Here is a 20967-nt window from a genome sequence, read left to right on the forward strand (position 1 = left end):
AAGGAACTCCACTTTGACAGTCATACGAGAGGGAAGAGACTCAAAGTTGATGAGAATAGTCGATTTGACCGGTATCACGAATAGCAGTTTTAGTAGAAAAGGGCGTTGATGATTGAAAGGATTTCTCCTCGAACCACTAGTAACTATGTCAGCTTTTGTCATTCTGATGATACTGAATCGGATCAATATTTGCGCTAGATAGGGTCACAATTCAATAAAGATACTTGGCTGGATGGCGAAGCTGTGTTTGCTCTCCCAAATCGAGATCAAAGTCTTGCTTGACAGCGTGAGGAACTTTGAATGCTCCGTACAAAGGGTCATAGGGAGCTTTTGGAGGTCAGGGAGAAGTGTGTGTGGCCACTGTGCGCAAGCATTCTGTACAGCGATCTTGCTGAGGAGGTCCCCGGTCCCACCTCCATAAAGAAGATCTGGTGACTGCCCATTGTCTTGTTTTGGCTTGGAAGTCTCCTCAAAATAAGGCAAGTGAGTCAACGATCTCTGTAAGAGGAATTGGAAGATGGGGGTTCCATGGCGTACTGAGATGAAAGGCTGTCTTGGACGTGCGGCCCCTTATCCCTATCCCTTTGTTGATGAATCCCATGCAACGCGCCCTTGCTTGGATGAAAAAATGTCATAAGGGGGACTCGTTTCACTTGATTCGTTCCGTCGCACCCGCACTATTCCTAAATTTCTTTTCTGTTTCTATTTTGAAAAAAAGGTCGAACTCATTTCGTATAGAAAGAAAGATGTGTCGGGTTTGGATCGAGTGACACAGGAGGTGCTTCTGCGTGGCACTCTTTTTAATGGGCTTTACCGTCTTTCTTTACCTTCAGAACACAAAGCTTTGCTTGGCGAAATAACTCCTGCCTATATTTGGCATCTCATCTACTTAATTTAATGACATTCCATATCTCAGGAAGGAAAAAAAGCGAATGGAATTTCAGTCAAGTCTTTTTTTCTGCTTTATCCTTCTCTCAATCAAAGAAAGGGAATGCAGATGTTCTGTCGCCCTCTCTTCGTATGCCACCAGCCTTCCTCTCAAAACCATACTGATCCGATCTTGCGCAGATAGGTAGGGACGATCCCTCCAGTAACCATGCCTAAAATCATAAGCTGACCCATTACTTCTGTAGGTGCCTCAATTCTTCCCATTTTCCTACTTATATACCTCTTTGGGGTCCATACCGCACTTGGGGACGGGATATGATTGCTTTCTTAAACAAACCTTTTAGAGCGTTGTCATCTTACCAGCACAGGACTCAATAGTAAGGACTGTCACTGCATTGATATCGCTCATGGATCGTGTTATACTTGGGAAGATCCGGCCCAAGGGGAAGTCTGTTATCCACAACCCAACCTTAGATGAGGGAGAAGTTCACGCTTGATCTTCGACCCAAGACAATGGAAGGGAGCTAAAGCCTTCTTCCTTTTTCAAATTCGTTTATATGGAGCAAAAAGAGGTCGTGTCATACCATTTATTCCGCCAAGAAGCATTCGTCTACGGCACTTAGAACGCCTCGACACATTTGTACTCACGCCTAGGACGGTCTTTCACACGGAAGTAAGATTAGAGAGTTTGATCATAGTTTGACCATAGTAAAAAAGAAGTCCCTTTCTCATTTGCTTCCTGGTCATCTCTATAGAGATAGAAGAAAGAAGTCCCAAGCAAGGGTCATGCTATTTCTATTCTTTTCACTATTGTTATTCCCTATTTCCTTAACTGATCTTGAGTTGTACCGAAACAACAGAAATATGGTCTCTCATAAATTGATTTCTTTCATCACTGTTCTTAAATCAATCCGTGTCAGGTACAGAGCCAATCTTCACATCCCATAGGTAAAACAAGTCGCTTTATGGGCTCCTCGTGAAACTACAACCTTTCTGAAGCCCTAGTCAAAAAGTTGTGCGAAACCTCAATTGGTAAGAGGAGTAAACACCTATTCTTTGGCCATTCAAAACATCGAATTGGTTGGCTCGCTCAACCTCTCGAACCGGGACAAAACTTCCCAGCGTTGCATTCACCGCCTAGCCTCGTCCAACATGACTGTAAGGCACGTTTTGCATGCCTTTAAAGTGTACCCCCTCGGAGGTATCAAAAAGTGCAAGAAATCGCATTGATGACTAATAAAGTAGGGTTTTCACTCGTGTGGGTTCGCCCACCTTCCCTTCAGCAGCTCTCCCTGGACACCCTATACTAAACTGAGGAATTACTTAAGCTCCTGGCTTTTTTTCCGACAACTCAAAGCCGCTGCACCGACAGATAACATGCCGTGGATCTTATGTGGCGCTAAAACTTCATGATAGATCAAATCCTGATTACGACTGGAGAGGGACGTTGATGTTCCAAACATTGGGTTCAAGAGCTCGGTTTGATAGACATAAACCTCAGTGATCGGCTTTACACCAGGAAGGAGCAATGAGATAAACTCACCCCCCATGGCGAGACTAGACAGATTCATGGCCTCCTGCTTGAACATTGTCCCAAAAACAACGGTCACACCCTTGCCAAACACCTCCACAGCTGACGATAATATATCGGACATTGGACTGCAGGGCCTTAGTTGGCCAAGTATGTTTTGTATATAAGGATCCATGGTCTTATCAAACTCCAATTACCAAATGGTACATACAAGAGTTGTTGCATAAAAGGAAGTACCATTGCCACCAGTGATCTTTAAAAGTGAGAAACTAAACCTCTGCCTTGTCAGTAACATTAACATTTACACCATGTTAATGTTATTATATCCGCGTGTTGCGTTCTTACGTATGGCCACTCATTCCGTACCTCCGTACGTACCTCACGATCGACACATCACTCATGGGTAATTAGTTTAGTTTATCTGCATCGAACTTTTGGACTCGAGGAGAATGAGAGTAGTGTCGGATGAGGTAAAACCCAACTTGCCATCGCCTTATTATAATGGTATATACGCGTGAGTGACTCTAACCGGGCCGTACGTGCTGACCCATGGTCGTCTACCTCTGACTTTTGATCAAAGGATAAAGCGGAGCACCGCGCCAAAAGTGTAGTATTGCCGTTGTTGTATTTTTTCCTATTCTTTCACGTTTGTGACATGTAAAGGAAGTCGCTGCCTCATTTGAAAACACAAAAGCAAATTGATGACTCGCTGTATACACCATTCCTTGTCTCTACTCTCTCTAGCTAGCTAGCTATCGTGCATCAAGAGGTGGCCTGACTTATCAATCTATCCGCTTTTTCTGAATTTTTCAGTGGATCTCAACTACGGCTTATCACGTTGAATGGGAGCTCTTGTCCTCTTCTTCAACCACGCACGCGCTTCTATTTTCTGACACATAGGGAGATTGATGAACTCGGTCGTGTTCGATGCATGTGGACGTGCGTGTATCTGTATGACCATGTCGTCCTTCGTCAAACTCTTCCCTCCACCGTTCGATGCATGTAGACGTGCGTGAAGCTGACCGCGCTCCCGTACCGTACCACCGCTGTTTTTTTGTTTCTTTCTGCACGTAGGTAGCAATCTCCTGTACGGACTCAACCAGCGGTTTTCCGGTGTTACCAGTCCCAGTCACCGTCTCAGGCCGAAACTGATCCACATCCATAGTGATTGCAACGGTTCAGATACCCGTATACCCAGTGTCCGTGACACCGAACATATATCCACGATAGCCTTGGTGCGTGCAGCTAGCTGCTGCCAGCTAAAATCAATAGAGGCGATCGAGTTTCACAGATTGCGGAAATGCTCAACCTCAATACAGCTGACACGCATATACAGGCTCTGAACTATAAGGCCCGTTCGGTGTCACTCCGCTCCGGAAGCGGACGTAGCTGTAGTTCAAAAACTTGGAGCGAGCAAACAGCCACTCCGTAGATTCTAAGAGCCGGTGGATTATCGAACAGGCCCTTAGCAACGCTAGCGCTCCTCTGCCGTTAGTTTCACCTTTAGTTCTCTTGTCACCGGCAATATTCGCCTTATCCTGGTTGGCTGCTGAATGCTGAAGTAACTTCAACTCAGTCTCTCACATCACACCTGGCTCTGGTTAAGTTGTTAACAACATCCAGATCGAACGGAGACGGAGGGACGTACGACAGGATCGGAACACGGAAGTGGGGAACATGCGAATAACTGTTCCGTCAGCAGCCAGGAGGCCCGGACGACCTAACATGGCACAATCGGAGAATATGTGCCGATATGCTTCCCAAGGTGCCTTCAAAAAAATCCAAGTGCGTGTGCACCTGGGGTCCCTAAGGATCGATCAAGGAAACCGCAGCACTCCGACGGGGTGGAAAAGGAAAGCAAAAGACAGTTTCTCGATTTCTTCTGCGTGGGTCGCTCGCATGTGCGAGCAGAGCTAGTGACCTTTGGATTTGTAGGCGCGCGCAATATTTATGAGACGCACGAATGATGAACTATAGCCGGCCAGCCGCGGGAAAAATGAAAATGTCCTTAGTGGATGTGCCTTTGTAGGCACGAAAGGGATCCTTTTCCCGACACCGATAGGGAGGGCTTCATCTTTGCCTCCATCGTGCATTCTATTCATGGCCTTTGCGGGCACTCCGACGTCCTGTGCTGTGAACTTGGCCCTACTTCTTCTTCTCGCCGCCCGCCTTAATTTCCGCCTGTCATGCACGTACACCATCCTTCTGTGCTTTGTAGCGAGAAGCATTGTAGCACTGTTCTTGTGGAAGAAAGAACGGTCCTGATCTGTCTTGACGCCTGCACTTGTTAGGTCGGTCAGGCATAGCGCGTACATCGTGCACTGCACTTCCTATATATATGGTCCGAAGAAACAAAATTAATCTAGGCGAACTAGTACGTAGGAACTAGATGCCACGATCGTCAGTCCGGCTCCTTTTTTCTTCCTTTTTACACAGAGAAAGAGAATATCACGCACTAGCAAGCAATGAGAACCGTGCGTGGTACGGATGACCTACAACTTCACCGCGAAGAAAGTTTCCTTCCGACAAGAGCATGTGGTGGCGGCCGAGAAGTCGATCAAGATCGAACTCCACTTCTCTCACAACCAACGTACGTAAGTACACGCAGCGCCTTGTTGCTCCGTGACAGTGTGTCCGCATTTTATCTCAAATCCAGGAGTCACAGTTCACCTTTCCATCCTCTAGCTAGCTAGCTTGCAAATCGTGGATGTGCATGCAAGTTGTGCCAGGGAGCCGCTGGAGCCGCAGGCGTCGCATCCTGGAGGGATCCGGCTTGCCTGCTCCCTCCCCATGCTCCCATCCGTGCTCCCACTTTATCCTATGGTTGTCCTTTTCCCTTTTTCCTTTCTAATCTAATCATCTGCCCCCTGATTTTAAAGGGGTAGGGCCGGGTCTTATTTTGTTCCAATCAAATCATGCCACGTATGCAGGAGCACGGATGGGCACACACGCCGGGAGCAGGCAAGTCTCATTCATCCTGGAGTACGTCTGGAACTGGAACCGCGCATGCATGCAGTAAGTAGTAGTACTCCGTACGTGCTTGTGCTTGCTTGCTGGAAGATGCGAACTAGCGGTACCCATTCCGACTGGACTTAGCCCATGCATGCAGCGCACTCCTTGGGAATAAAGGGGGTCGACCAACTCCTCGACTAGGCAAGGGCATTTTCAAGGACAACCCGTAAAAAACCTCCCTCCCCTGTCCGCGGACAGGGGATCAGTCCGCGAATGAAATTCATAACAAGTCCGGATTTCATACATTTTCATAACAACTCAAACCAACCGAATGAAATTCGTTCAAACAAGTCCGGATTTCATATAAACATGGCCTGATTTCATATAATCATATCGGACTTCATATAAACATGAAAAATTTCATTACAAATACATCAAAGTGGTCCTAGGTGGGCTCTAGAGTATAATTAATACCTAATCTAAATGATCGGCGGTGGCCGGTCCCCGTCCTCGGCCATCAATCCCGAGAACTGAAACTTCACCGTCTCCAGTTCCGCCTCGGCACTCTCCAGCTCCGTCTCCGTGACCTCTGCCTCCGGAGCCCCGGGAACGGAAGCTGTCTGCCACGATGTCGCCGCCAAGCGACTAATCGGCCGAAGATGCTGAGCCCACCAAGCCTGGCGTCGACGGGAGGGGAGGAGTGGTGGCCTTCCTGGGACACGAGCGACGGTGATCTACCATGCACTACTCTTCCTAGCTGCCGGTGGCGCCTGTCGTGGGAACAGATCTGACAGTAGAGATAGAGGGTACGTAGAAGAGGGCAGAGTCTAGCTACGGCGAGGTTGTACACTCGGTTTTACGAGTTCAGCCCCTCTCGGAGGAGGTAACAGCCCTACGTCTCGTTGCCGCGGAGGCTTGTTGATTGGAGTGTTGAGTCACAAGGGGTGCGGACCCTTGTGCAAGAGGGGAGGGGTGGCTTATATAGAGTACGCCGACCCCTCACAACCCTCAGTTACACAAGGGTTCAATGAGAGAATTATGTCACGAACGTTACTGGTAACGCCTACGTTTAATGATCTTTAGGGTGACAGAGTGAATGACCGACTGTTGCTATCTAGAAGTGACCCTAGGTCTTCTGCCCTTCGAGTGGATTCTTGTGCTCTGAGTGAATGACGACGGTCGAGTGGAATTGGCGTATCCGAGTGGATCTTCTGTCGAGTGGATTGCACTCTATGATGATTCCAGTCGGTATCTTCTTTCTATCTTTGTAGGTCTTGGCCTCGTGTGCAGTGTCCTTGGGTAGGGCATATAGATCAGGCCCACGACCCTACCCTAGGTACATGTCATCGTCAGCGCCCGTGGATGTGTCGACTTCTTCATGCTCGTGGCGCCAGGGCGTGGCCTCCTCGTCGTTGGTGTCGCTGAATAACGCCTCGCCCGCGTTGTTGTCGCGCTCCTTGCCAGCTGCCGCCACCTCTGCCACCCGCTGCCGGTACCGCTAGCGGGCGAGGCGGATCTTGCGGGCGGAGCGGTAGGACTCGAGCAACGCCTCCTGCTCCGCCAGGTCCACATCTGACGCGACCACCCTGCCGCCAACGACCTGCTCCTCCGCCTGCAGATGCTCCTGGAGGAGGTTGTGGTTGTAGTTGGCGTCGGCCTGCGCCTCCCAGAACTGCTCCTCCTGCTCTTCGCGCACCATGTCCATATAATGGGCATGGGCCTCGCTGATGGTCATGGTGCAATGCACCAGTGAGGGTGGAGCGGAGGAGGTGGGTGCCGCGGAGAAAGAGGAGGGTGGCGCTGGCTCGTCGTCGAAGGCGTCCTCCATTTGCACGTCCTCTGGCTGCCAGTCGACATCAATGGCGGCCATGGCCTTCTTATGCTTTAACGTAAGCCCGTCCCAGAGAGCTTTAGCCACGAAGGGATCCATGGCGGGGAGTGGTGTGGATAGGGATGACTGGGGCTATGGCCGGGGCACCGGGGCAGAAATTTATATAGCACCGGTGGGCTGCAGACGGACGAATGGGTGGCGCCGGAGGAGATGCCACGACAACCGCGTGCCATCAATGTGGGGGCAGATGTACGGACGAGCGGCCGTCGTGTCGTTTGAACGCGCGGCAATCGCCTGCATCGGGAAGCGGCGCGGGCGACGCTCTCTCGGCCGGTGCGCCGCTTCAATGCCAGCGCTAGTGGGCAGTCGCGTCCGCCCTGGGCGGGCATGAATGCGGGCTCTGACGCTCTGGAGCGTTGCTGACCGAAAACGTGCGTAAGGGGTGAGGGGTTTTCGATGGGCCAGGGTGGTCAGAAACGGGATTGGGATCGGTCCTGACTCCCGCAGATCTCGCCCACTTTTGTCTCCAGTTTACGGAAGAAACCGTGTCTGGACCGCGCGACAGACCGATACAGGCCCGCGTTGGATGGCTTCCACGGTCCGAACAACACGGTCCAGACCATTGCAGGAGGTTTGCGGGTTGACGTTGGAGATGCCCTAACTCGACATCCCTCACTCATCAAGTGGAGGTACCCACCACCTTATGTAGATGCTTACTGGTTGCTAAGAGCATCTCTGGAGATCCCCTGGTTAACGTATTCCTTATCCTTTTTTATAATTTTTATTATGAGACTAAATTTTTGTAGCCATCTAACTTCTTGAGTGGTGTAAATACCATTATTAGGGAAAACCCTAGCAATAGCACATGTTTAACGCCTAGCAGTAGCGCGGGTGCCCGCGCTACTGCTACGGCACTACAACTAATGTTTAGCAGAAGCATGTGTCACCCACCACTACTGCTATCTGAGATTCGCAGTAGCGCGTTTGGCATAACCTCGCTACTGATAAAAGCTGCAGCGCGCCTCTTTACCACGCGCTACTGCTAAGGCAGCGCTGCTGCTTCACACATACCCCGCGCTACTATATTATTTTCTGTAACATATTTACTCTATTTTTATAGGTTTTATATAATATCCTCTATCATATCATACACATAATAGTCTCATCATACCATACACATACAAATAGTCTCATCAAATCATGTCATCATCATCCAACACAAATGATGTCTCTCATCATCATCAATCTCGAAATAGCGATACAAGTTATGATATGTTTTGAATACGTGCAACTACACCGTCGTCCCATACACATGTATCATCATCCATCTATATCATGATATAGAAGAGAAGAACTATCACTATGAGCAAGAGCAAAATTATGCAATACATGAGGCGTTGGTTCGGATTCCTCTCTCGCGCTAGCGTGAACCTCAAGTAACTAGCTTCCGCTTCTTGTCTGCTATCGAACCCTTTCTGGCTGCCGTTCAAGAACCCTGACACTTTGGCCTGACACTCTGGCCACTCGTCGTAAACTCCCGGAACCCTCCCTATGTACATGGCATAGCACTTCTTCACCATCCAGGATCTATGTACCTATTAGAGATGCATGCATCTTCATCAAGCAAATTCAATAATAATATGCAACATAATATACTTGAGCAACACGAAGAGAAAGATTTAGCAAAAATATGAAACATATAGTAAATATAATCAACACAGGTTCATCGTACCCAAACTAATTAACTAGATGTACATAGGTTCATCGTACCCAAACTAATTAACTACCACCACTAGGGAAAACCCTAGTAGCGCATGTTTTAACGCTATCGGTAGCATGGATGGCCGCGCTACTAATAAGGCGCTACATCTAACAGATAGTAGTAGCGTTCTATGTACACGCGCTACTAGTATTGACTGTATCAGTAGCGGTTTTTCAACAAACGCTACTAATAAGTAGTTGTAGCGCTTTTCTTTGCCCGCGCTACTACTGTATCTTTCAACATTTTTTCCCTGCTTCCTATTGATCTAGAATAGTACCCCGTTTCAATAAATTGCTATTTCTCATATACCAGATAACAATATCATTAACCACAATACCATATAGTCATACAGTAGTCATACAATATCATTAAGCATTATAGGTACTCATATATAGTCAACATGCATCCTCACACACATATATGGTTCATACAGGAGTATATATGATAAGCAGTACTAGGTAGTCATACAACATATAGCAGTCTGCTAGTTAGTCATACAGCCACACACATATGTAGTTCTAGATGATATCGATGATGACCATCATCCTCAAGCCATGGCGGTGGATGTTCCTGATAGTAATTAGGATGGCTTGTCCAACACGAAGATTCTTGCCAACGAGGAAGTTCTTCCACCCAACCGAGCTGAAGTGTGTGCGACCGTCCGTGTCCATGTTGTACGCACAGGTGGTGACGGAGCCCCTTGCGGTAAGGCGTATTCCAGCAGAGCCTTCTTCATCAGGCCCGATACCACAACTCACAGATAGGCTCCTTGGCAATTTCTGAATAAGAAAAACATATCAATTAATAAGTAGCCTCGCATATACTCTTGCAAATATATTTCTACTAAGTATAGGTTTCTACACTATCAAAAACAGTACTGCATTTCAACTAAGCTTGAATTCTACTAAGTATAACATACCATAACATGCCGATCAACCATGGTAGTTGCTAGGTGGGTCACCAATGGCACCCCGACAAAGTCAGCACGTGGCGGAATTATGTCCCATAGGTTGCACACCTCGTCCTCGCTCAGCCTTATTCTTCGAGTATAGATGGCTTCATCAAGTGGGTCCTCATCATCTTCATCCGTGTTGAGATAAATGATGCCCAACTTGGGTCTTTCTGCTCTGAAGGAGAAGCTGGTCAACTCACCACCAATGATACCTATGTGGGAGATGAAACGGTTCCATCCATATCCTCCGATTTGTGACATATTTCATCCTTTCTTGACCTCCATAGTGTAGGGGCCCCCAGGAGCCTCAAAGGTCACAGTGTCTCCGGTCAGCTTGTTGAATTCCAACCTCACATTGCATGGGACGATCTGTGTATACACAATGATATATACACGATGCATTAATGCCAATAACACTAAAACAAAATAGTTGTTACAAGTTTCATATATTTTGTTACCGCCGCAGGAAGAAAACTCGGTTGGAAGTAGATGCCGAACAATGTGCCAGTTGCAAGGCTGCCGGCGCATCTTGACTTGCACAGTCGACATGGTGGTGGTGGTGGTGGTGGTGTCGCCATTTTCCTAAAGCAATATTAGAAAAGGATTAACGATGCACTTCAGAGGAAAAATCCGGCATGACCTTTGCTAAAAAAAGGACATATCGAGCGCCTGAAATTTGCCGGAACGGAAATTAATCAACACTCCGGCAAAACATAGGCCACTCAGAGCTGTTACCTGCAAACATGGTCACTTGGGCAAGCACATATCCTATTTGAGCAACACTAGATATACATGTTTATATCTACATCATATGAGCAATTCTTGAGCAACACTAAATAAACTAGTTGTACTAAAAAATCTACATAATCATCTATTCAAAATGTTCTATACCTAAAATGTCTAATCATCATCCACTATTACTATTTCTTTTACTAAACCCTAAAATTATGCCCTAAGTTCACCGTATAACAAGTACAAAGCATTTTTTCAAATTCTACCAACTAAAAATTTCCATTACTAAAATTTCTAATCAAAAGACCTAAAATTTCCTATTCTATTCAAAACACCTAAATAGGCTAAAAAATTACTACTGTGAGGAACACAAAAACCCTATAAACTATCCTATATCAAAGTGTTATATATGACCAGAGGCTTATATCAACTAAAAACTATCAACTATGTCTAAATTTTTACTAATCAGTTAATCATATCAACTAAAAACCATCAATTATCATATCTCTCTCTCTAAATGTTGCATATCAACTAGCCTACTAAATCAACTAAATCAAAATATTCTAAATCAACAAAATAAACTAGCCTACTAAATCAACTAAATGTTCTAAATGTAGCAGGGAGGAGGGGTTGTGGATGGAGGAGGGAGGACGAAGGAGGATGGAGGAGGAAGGTGGAGAAAGGAGGGGCCAGCCGGCGGAGGACGGAGGAGTGGAGGGAGGACGGATCTAGGAGGAGGGGGCGCAGAGGAGGGCGGCCGACGAAGGATTACCGAGTCCAGGGAGGAGGAGGAGGTGACGGCGTCACAGAGGGAGGAGGGATAGGCGACGACGGCCGACGAGGGTGTGGGTGGGCGCGGGCTGATTGAGGGGGAGATCCAGTGAGCGTGAGTGTGAGTGGAGAGAGGAGAGTGAGGGGAGGCTGTTTGGTGAAGATAGAATGGCTTAGCAGTAGCACGCTATAGAGAAACGCGCTATTGCTGAACGACCTAATAGTAGCGCGTTTCTGCCAAAACACGCTACTGCTATGTGTAAACATGTAAAAATTTACATAAAAAAATACATTGATCATCAATGATCTTTTTGTGTACAATCTGAATTGTCAATATGAGTCATCACCGGTTTAGAAACCGGAGAAGACTCGTATTGCGGCCACAAATTCTAGACATAGAGTTCAGTGAAGACCAAGTGGATGTGATAGTTTGAGAAGTAACATATTTAAGGTGGTAAAAACCCTATTCACGGAGCGAGGTGGGACTAATTTTTTGTAGTAAACTTAGCAGTAGCAGGTATTGAGAGAAGACGCTACTGCTCTGATCTGTATCAGTAGCTCTTTTTGTATTAACGCCCTGCTGCTATAACTAGCTTGGCGGCAGGGTCGTGGCAATTATAGCAGTTGCGCGTCTTATTGGGGCAGCGCTACTACTAAATTTGTTTCAGTAGCGCGTCATGTTGGCGTGCTCTACTGCTAAGTCGCAGCAACGCCTTTTTTTAAAGCGCGCTGCTGGTAAGATTATGTGTATAGGCTTTTCCCTAGTAGTGTACCGTTACACAAGTTCAGTGGGACCGTTTACATCACAAAGTGTAACACCCCGAGAATCATGCTACAGTAATCCCCTTCCAATGATGCCTTGTCATCATTGTTACTGTTGCTAATCTTCACTTGATCCAAATCACCGATTCAAATTCAAATCCAATCTAAAGTAAAAAAAACTCTTATTTGTCAGACAGGAGATCTAAAATGTTCATCTTGTGGCAAATAGTCATTTGTTAATATTGGTGGTGAACCAACATTTTCGCAAGGTGTTTAAATGGCCTAAAGCAATTAAAGCAGTGGCTAAAACAATAGTTTAAATGCCTTTTTACTTTATAAAAATTTCAAACTTTTTCAAAAGCCTCACAACCTTTTTGTGGCAGTGCTAACTATTGCGATGCAATTATGTGGCCAAGTCCCACATTTTACAAAATTCTTTTGGCAGCCCAAATATTACCATGCTTTTTCTGTAAAAAGAAAAGAGCAGAGGTAAAAGAAAAAGAAACCCCCCCTGACCCCCCCTGGGCCTTTGTCATCTGGGCGGCCCAACCCAGCAGCCCACCTCCCCCGGTCGCCTCCCTCCTCTCTGTTCACCCGACCCAGCGACCGCGCTCGCTGGTCGCCATCGAACCCTGTCGCCGTCCCCGTCGGGGAAGGGATAAGGGCGACGTCCCCTCGACCCCTCGGGCTCCCCGCACCCACTCACCCCCCTGGACGCCCCCTCTCCCCTCTCTCCCTCTGGCCTCGCCCCCTTCTCCAGATCCACCTCGCCCCGACACACTGTTGCCGCCGCGTTGCTGCGCCACCGCGGCCACCGGGCCCACCTCGCCGCCCCGATGTGTCCACGAGCCCCGCAGTCGTCTGCGCCAACAACCTCAAGGCGGGAGCCACCCCAGCGCCGGATCCGTCTTCCTCCTGGACCGCCGTCGCCGCCGCTTTCGACTCCGGCCACCGCCACTGCACTCCTATTACTCGCCGGGCCTTCGTGCGCCCACCCGGTGAGCTCCTCCCCCTCTCCCTTCTCTCATGTAGGCCGCCTCCCTCTCTAGCTCGCTCGCCGCAACCGCCGTAGCTCACCGTCGCCCTGCTCCATCACCGTCGTGGCCACCGCTGCCGTGGCCCCCGTCCGAGCCCTCCATCGTGCTCCTGGTGTTCCCAGGAGCCCGGCCAGCCCTTCCTCTCGCCCTCCCGTGCCCCCTAGCCCATTCCCGACGTGACTCCAAACGCCTCCGCCGCCGGTGCTCACCGCCGATGGTTATTCCGGCCGTCCCCGGGCGAGCCACCACCACCACCCGACACGGTGTCGTGTGCACGTTCGAACGGTGCCAACCGCACGCGAAATGGCCGCCCCTAGCGCGTTTCCGACGAGGCCCGAGCGGCTCTGCCGCGTTCTAGCGTCGCTGGCGGCGAGACGCGGGCCACCGCCGACGTGGCTGGGCCGGCCCGACCCCTGGCTCACTGCCAATGGGCCTTAGGGGCCCCGTTGACTGGGTTGACCCAGTCAACACGCTGAGATGGCGGTACGGTGCCACTGACGAGCCGGCCCCACCGCTTAAATAATAACTAAAATGGTTTTCATAATTAAAAGTAATTAGTTTAGCTAATTAGCCACTAACATGTGGGGCCCATCAGCTAATTAACCTCAGTTTAGTTTAAAATAAGCTCTGTTAAGTAACAGAGGCTGACAGGTGGGTCCCCCATGTCGGTTTTGACCAGTCAACCGGACTGTTGACTGCTGACGTCACTCCTACGTCATGCTGACATCATATTCCTTTTCTGTTAGTATAAATAATTTTAGAATATGTTTAAAACTTAGAAAATTCATATAAAATAATCTGTAACTCGGATGAAAATGTTTTCTATATGAAAGTTGCTCAAAAAAATCCAACCAATCCGAATACGCGGTCCGTTCATTTGTCACATGCCCCTAGCATGCTGAATGTGGGACTTTCCCCCTCCGGTCACCTGTCTAACACAGGCCCAGAACCGAGAAAACATTCCCGGTTGACTTCCCCCCTCGCCGGTATCGTGTAGCACCACGTTAGAACACGTCTAGCTCTGCTTGTTGTCCTGTTATGCTATGTTTGCTCTATATTTACTATTTCTTCCCCCTCTTCTCTCCAGTAGACCCCGAGACTGATGCTACCCATGTGATCGACTACGTCGACGACGACCCCTTCTTGCTAGAGCAACCAGGCAAGCCCCCCCTTTGATCATCCCGATATCGCCCATTCCATTCTCTCATGCTTGCATTAGATTTTGCTACTATTATTGTTTGCTCCTATTCTGATGCATAGCCTGCTTTTGTATCTGCTGTTATACCTTACCTGCTTATCCTAAACTGCTTAGTATAGGTTGGTTAGTGATCCATCAGTGACCCCCACCTTGTCCTTGTTGCCCCTGCTTCATCATTGAAGACCCGATCAACGGGATTGAAGACCAGGCCCCGGCACCGCACATCACTTTCCCCTTAGTTGCTCGACACTACTGGGTTACTATCGAGTGCCGAGGGTGAGACCTCTACAACACTTCTGATGTTAACCCTGTAGTGTAGCTATTCGGTCGTGGTCATCGAGGGTGATTCCGCCTTAACCACTTCTGATACGACTCTGTCGTGCGACCCCTCAAGTGTGAACCTCGGGGGTGATTCCTCTTACGTTGACCTTGATGATCACATCGAGTGGAATTCACCGGGGGTGATTCCTCGGGTTTTCCCCTTGATGTTTGGACACACGGTTACTATGGTTACTATGACTTTACACTGAACCATGTTACTAAAGACGGGTCGACCCTGAGGGGTACCCGCGCGAGCATAATTGCGAGTGATGTGGAGTCGGGTTGACCTGGAAGGTGCCCGTGAGATAATTACGAGGCGTGGCTGGGCATTCTTAGCCCTTGCCGCAAGTCCTCGAGACGGGGCAATGGGGTCACATCTTTCGTGAGTCTCTGCTTGTTACCGTGCGTTCCTAATCCACTACGATTTGGATATTTGATCCGAGGGGCCTCTGGCCTGATAGCACTAACCATCACGTGGGCATAGTATGGGCGTTCTGCGTCGTATGCATCAGCCGAAGCTTAATAGACGTCAGCGACTGAGTGGGGCACGCCGGGTTGGACTGGTTACACTTTCTCTTGTATAAGGGAGGCTAGGTCTGCTCACCGGCCAGGTACGCAACGTGCAGGAGTTTCCGGGGAGATGGACCATGACCCCTGGGGGCATAGGTTTAGTCCGGCGTGCTGGCCTCTCTATTAAGCCTAGGTTGGGTTGTGGCGTATTGTTTGGCCGAGGCCGGGCATGACCCGGGAAAGTGTGTCCGGCCGGAGTTAATCAAGCGTGGTCGGTAAGTTGGTGCACCCCTGCAGGGAAGAAAACATCTATCGATAGCCTGTCCTACGGTAACGGACACTCGGAGTTGTATCCCGATCGATACAACTAGAACTGGATACTTGTGATGAGAATTGGATTGTGATGATAATTGGATAGTATGGCTCTGGGATTGCTTTCTCGCAGGGAGTCGAGAAAGATCTCTGGCCGAGGTTGATAACACTACTACTACTTTACTTTATGCTACTCTACTCCCTCCTGTTTCCTGCAAGATGGTGGTTTCCAGAAGATGCTAGTCTTCGATAGGACTAGGCCTTCTCTCTACTCTGGCATTTCTGCAGCCCAGTCCACATATACAGCCTTTCTTTGATAATGTTGCATATGTAGTGTAGATCCTTGCTTGCGAGTACTTTGGATGAGTACTCACGGTTGCTTTGCTCCCCCTTTCCCCTTCTTTCTTCTTTCTGGTTGATGCAACCAGATGGTGGAGTCCAGGAGCCAGATGCCACCTTTGACGACTGCTACTACACCGAGGGCGTCTACTATCACGTGACGGAGACCGCCAATGACCAGGAGTAGTTAGGAGGCTCCCAGGCAGGAGGCCTTGCCTTTTCGATCAATGTTGCTTTTGTGCTAGCCTTCTTAAGGCAAACTTGTCTAACTTATGTCTGTACTCAGATATTGTTGCTTTCGCTGACTCTTGTGTTTTCAAGCTTATGTATTCGAGCCCTCGAGGCCCCTGGCTTGTAATATAAAGCTTGTATTATTTTAATTTGTGTCTAGAGTTGTGTTGTGATATCTTCCCGTGAGTCCCTAATCTTGATCGTACACATTTGCGTGCATGATTAGTGTACGATTGAATCGAGGGCGTCACACAAAGTTTCATCGCTACAGAAAGTACTAATTCAACTGACACATCATCATCGACATCGTCAATCACTGCAAGTTCCATCCATCCATATCCAGGAGGATGCACCCTAGCTTCGTGAACGGCATCAAGTCCAAACATTGTAGGCCTATGCGAGTTCAGACATCAGCTCGCGATATAGGGCCGTGGTGGAACATCCCCCTCTCTTCGATGACTTCTTTCATGATGACCGTTGCAATGTCCTTCTGGAGGCGAAAGAAGTCATCTCTGGGTTAATAATCCGGTTCGGCTCCTAAGGATTATGTACATTTGCGGATATGGTCATCATTTCTGGTTTTCATATGAAGATGTTGGCGATCCCTTCTAAACTCCATCATGAGATGGAGGACATAGAATCCATCATTGTTGCTTGCTGCCGGTTAATGGACCGAGCAAAACATAGTTTTATGCGAGAAACCCGGGCCACCCTTCCTTTGTTTCCTGATCTCGATGTGGCCACCCATCATGCTGAAGCCATTGAGAGTACTATCCAGAATATTCATTATGTGGGTGTAGTCTTTCTTCTCGAAGTTTCTAGACAAGTCGAAATACATAGCGTGGGAGACTCATGGGAAAAGAACGATAAGGACGGCGTGCCCGTTGCTACGGAAAATAAAGACACCTCAAATTAGCCTCCATATGAGCGAATGAATGATTGAAATGTAGGAAAAGGTTATCTGGCAATGACTTACATTGGATGATAAGGCAAGAGAACCGTTTCCTTGTCCTTATTCATTATCATGAAGTTCTCGATGTACTTCCTAGAAACTTGACGTTCAAAGTCACCGAGACTCAAGAAGTACTCACGCATGTAGTATGGATCCGCAACCGAGATTTGCGAGATTTGGTCTCTCCTCGTGATGAAGTTCAAATGTAGCGCAAAAAGGCAAACGATCATAAAATTGAGCTACCTCATGAGAAACATGTCAAAGATGTGATGAAACCACAGGAAGAAACATCCGCTGGGAGTGTGTCAACATAGCACTTGGCCTTAGGTGCACGAACCGCATAAAGAGGGTATCCTGGAGCCTTTGAGGTGAGAAGGCTTTTCTTTGTCGATAGTGTGCAGTCTCCTGAGGTACCCTGATATGCCCTCTAGAGGTTTCGGCGGTAGGGTCGGCTCGCCTGCGACATGGTACCCCGCCTCACCTTTGACTGGTACATGGTCTGCAAAAGCGGCCAGCGGAGCTGACTGGCTGCTAGAAGCATTACGGACAGCAAATCCTCTCTTCGATGGTCTTCCTCTGCTTCTTCTTGGGTTGAGCTAGTGAGCCTTCCAGGCCCTGCCTGACCCCCGTGACCATGTGTTCAGGCTAAGCATTGCACGACCCTTGGCTACTTGACCCTGGGTTGAGGCGGCATCTAGAGGCGTCTCCTGTGAGGATTGCATGAATAGAGACAACCCTAGGACGTTCCTGCTCCGGCACATCATCCATTTCCTCATCCACATGCTCATAGCCCGAGTCATATGGCGGACTCATCATTTGTCCGCCGTCATATGCACTGGTATTGAGGAAACGGAGAGGGTACTCCTGCTCCATGTCATCATCCATTCCTTGTTCCAAGGGGCGACTGCATTATCCACTATTTGACCCTCTTCGCTGCGTCGTCCACCGCTCTCACCCAGCACGAGAGGTGCTGGTAATTGCGTAGGAGGGGTGGTGTTCATACCTTGCTGAGGTGTGGTCATTGGTGTGCTCTCGGTCGCCTCCACACGAAGAAGATTCTTCAGCCACAGCAACATCCAACCCTTGCATTCTCCAAGCCGCATCGGTGTCTCATCCTCCTCTCCCTCGAGCTGTACCAGAGGAGCCAAATCCTCGCGGCCCACTTTGACACTCAACAAGGTAACCCTTAAGGTGCCAACGGGGATCGGCTGGTGATACGTCACCGACGTATCTATAATTTTTTATTGTTCCATCTATCATAGTATCAATCTTGGATGTTTATATACACTTTCAAGCAATTATATATCATTTTTTGGGACTAACCTATTAACTTAGTGCCCAGTGCCAGTTGTTGTTGTTTTTTGCCTGTTTTTGTTTTTTCAGAATACCAGTACCAAACAAAGTCCAAAGCCATGAAACTTTTTGGAGATTTTTTTCTGGCAATAAGAGACCCTGGAAGCTTTGGGAGGGGACGAGAAGATGGAGTAGTGGCCCATGAGGCACCAGGGCGCACCGAGGGGGGGGGGAGGGTAGGGGGGTAGGGTGCACCCTGGTGGCTTGTGGGGCCCACGTGGCTCCGTTTGACCTAACTCCGACTCTATAAATTCTCTAAAATCTGGAAACCAATAGGGGAGTCCACGAAATAGTTTTCCATCGCTGCAAGTTCTTGTTCTTGACAGATCACATCTGGAGGCCTTTTCCAGCACTCCGCCAGAGGGGGATTCGATCATGGAGGGGCTATACATCATCCTTGCTACCCTTCCGATTATGCATGAGTAGTTTACCGCAGACCTACATGTCCATCGTTTGTATCTACATGGCTTCTTCTCTCTATTTGATCTTCTATATAATGTTCTCCTCGATGTTCTTGGAGTTCTATCCGATGTAATCGCTTTTTGCGGTGTGTTTGTTAGGATCCGATGAATTGTGAGTTTATGATCAGATCTATCCATGAATATTATTTGAGTTTTCTCTGAACTCTTTTATGCATGATTGTTATAGCTTCGTATTTCTCTCCGATCTATCGATTTGTTTTGGTCAACTAGATTGATTTATCTTGCAATGGGAGAGGTGTTTTGTAATGGGTTAGATCTTGCGATGCTCAATCCCAGTGACAGAAGGGGACAAGACACGTATGTATCGTTGCTATTAAGGGTAAAAAGATGGGTTTTATTCATATGTGAGTTTATCTTGTCTACATCATGTCATATTGCTTAAGGCATTACTCCGTTTTTCATGAACTTAATACACTAGATGCATGCTGGATAGCGGTCGATGTGTGGAGTAATAGTAGTAGATGCAGGACGGAGTCAGTCTACTCGTCCTGGACGTGATGCCTATATACATGATCATCGATAACCCACAAGTATAGGGGGTCGCAACAGTTTTCGAGGGTAGAGTATTCAACCCAAATTTATTGATTCGACACAAGGGGAGCCAGAGAATATTCACAAGTATTAGCAGTTGAGTTGTCAATTCAACCACACCTGAAAAACTTAGGCCCCGTTCTGATCTTCTCCGGCTTCATTGAATAGCCAGCTTGCCGAGAAGCTAGCCGCCGCCAGCTTCCTATGGGAGCAGGATGTTTTCGGTAGCTCTGTGCAGCTCCAGATTTTCCCAACTCTCCCTCAGCATGGGCCAGCAGCCCACGAAGGGAGCTTGAGGCCCAGTTTGATGGCTCGTAACGAGAGTAAAGCTGTTCGATCAGAGAAAAACGGTTCGAGGATTCGCTTCGGGAGGGCATTCCTATGTAATTTAGATCAACTTCCACTTCTGGTTTTTATGAAGTTGCGCTTCCGCTGCTTTAGAAATTTGCATTGCAGGTTGCTCTTTCTCCAGGAGCGGGCTTCTTGAAGCTGGGTCATTCGGCTGGCTTGTGCTGGCTATTTCCAGAAGTTGGATTGTGGAGAAGATTAGAACAAGGCCTTAATATCTGCAACAAGGTGATCCGTAGCAAAGTAGTATGGTAATTTGATAATAACGGTAATAGTAGCAATAGTAGCAGTAGAAATAACGAAATTTACTTAGCAAAGATCAATATGTGGAAAGCATACGCATTGGATCAGCGATGGATAATTGCGTTGGTTAATATTCATCATGTAGTAGTTATAACCTAGAGCGACACAAAACTAGCTCCAAATCATCAATGTAATGTAGGCATGTATTCCGTATATAGTCATACGTGCTTATGGAAAAGAACTTGCATGACATCTTTTGTCCTATCCTCCCATGGCAGCGGGGTCCATAAGGAAACTAAGGGATATTAAGGCCTTCTTTTAGTATAGAACCGGAACAAAGCATTAGCATTTAGTGAATATATGAACTCCTCAAACTACGGTAATCACTGGAAAGAATCCCAATTATTGTCACATTGGGGTATGCAGATCATAACTCATAATAGGTGCATATAACTAGCAAGATAGGATCAAGAACACACATATATTCATGAAAAAAATAGATTCAGATCTGAAATCATGGCACTCGGGCCCTAGTGACAAGCATTAAGCATAGCAAAGTCATAGCAACATCAACCTCAGAACATAGTGGATACTAGGGATCAAGCCCTAACAAAACTAACTCGATTACATGATAAATCTCGTCCAACCCATCACTATCCAGCAAGCCTACGAAGGAATTACTCACTCCCGGTGGTGAGCATCCTGAAATTGGCGGTGAAGGAAGGTTGATGATGATGACGGCATCGAATTCCCCTCCCGGAGCCCCGAACAGACTCCAGATCAGCCCTCCTGATGAAGAATAGGAGGTGCCGGCGGCTCCGTATCGTAAAACGCGTGAATCCTTCTCACTTATTTTTTTCTTGGTGAATAGGTATATATGGAGTTGGAGGTAGGATTGCCGGAGGTCTAGGGGGCCCACAAGCTCGTAG

The sequence above is a fragment of the Triticum aestivum genome, chromosome 2B (genome assembly GCF_018294505.1).
Source record: "Triticum aestivum cultivar Chinese Spring chromosome 2B, IWGSC CS RefSeq v2.1, whole genome shotgun sequence".
In the NCBI taxonomy this organism is placed as follows: Eukaryota; Viridiplantae; Streptophyta; class Magnoliopsida; order Poales; family Poaceae; genus Triticum; species Triticum aestivum.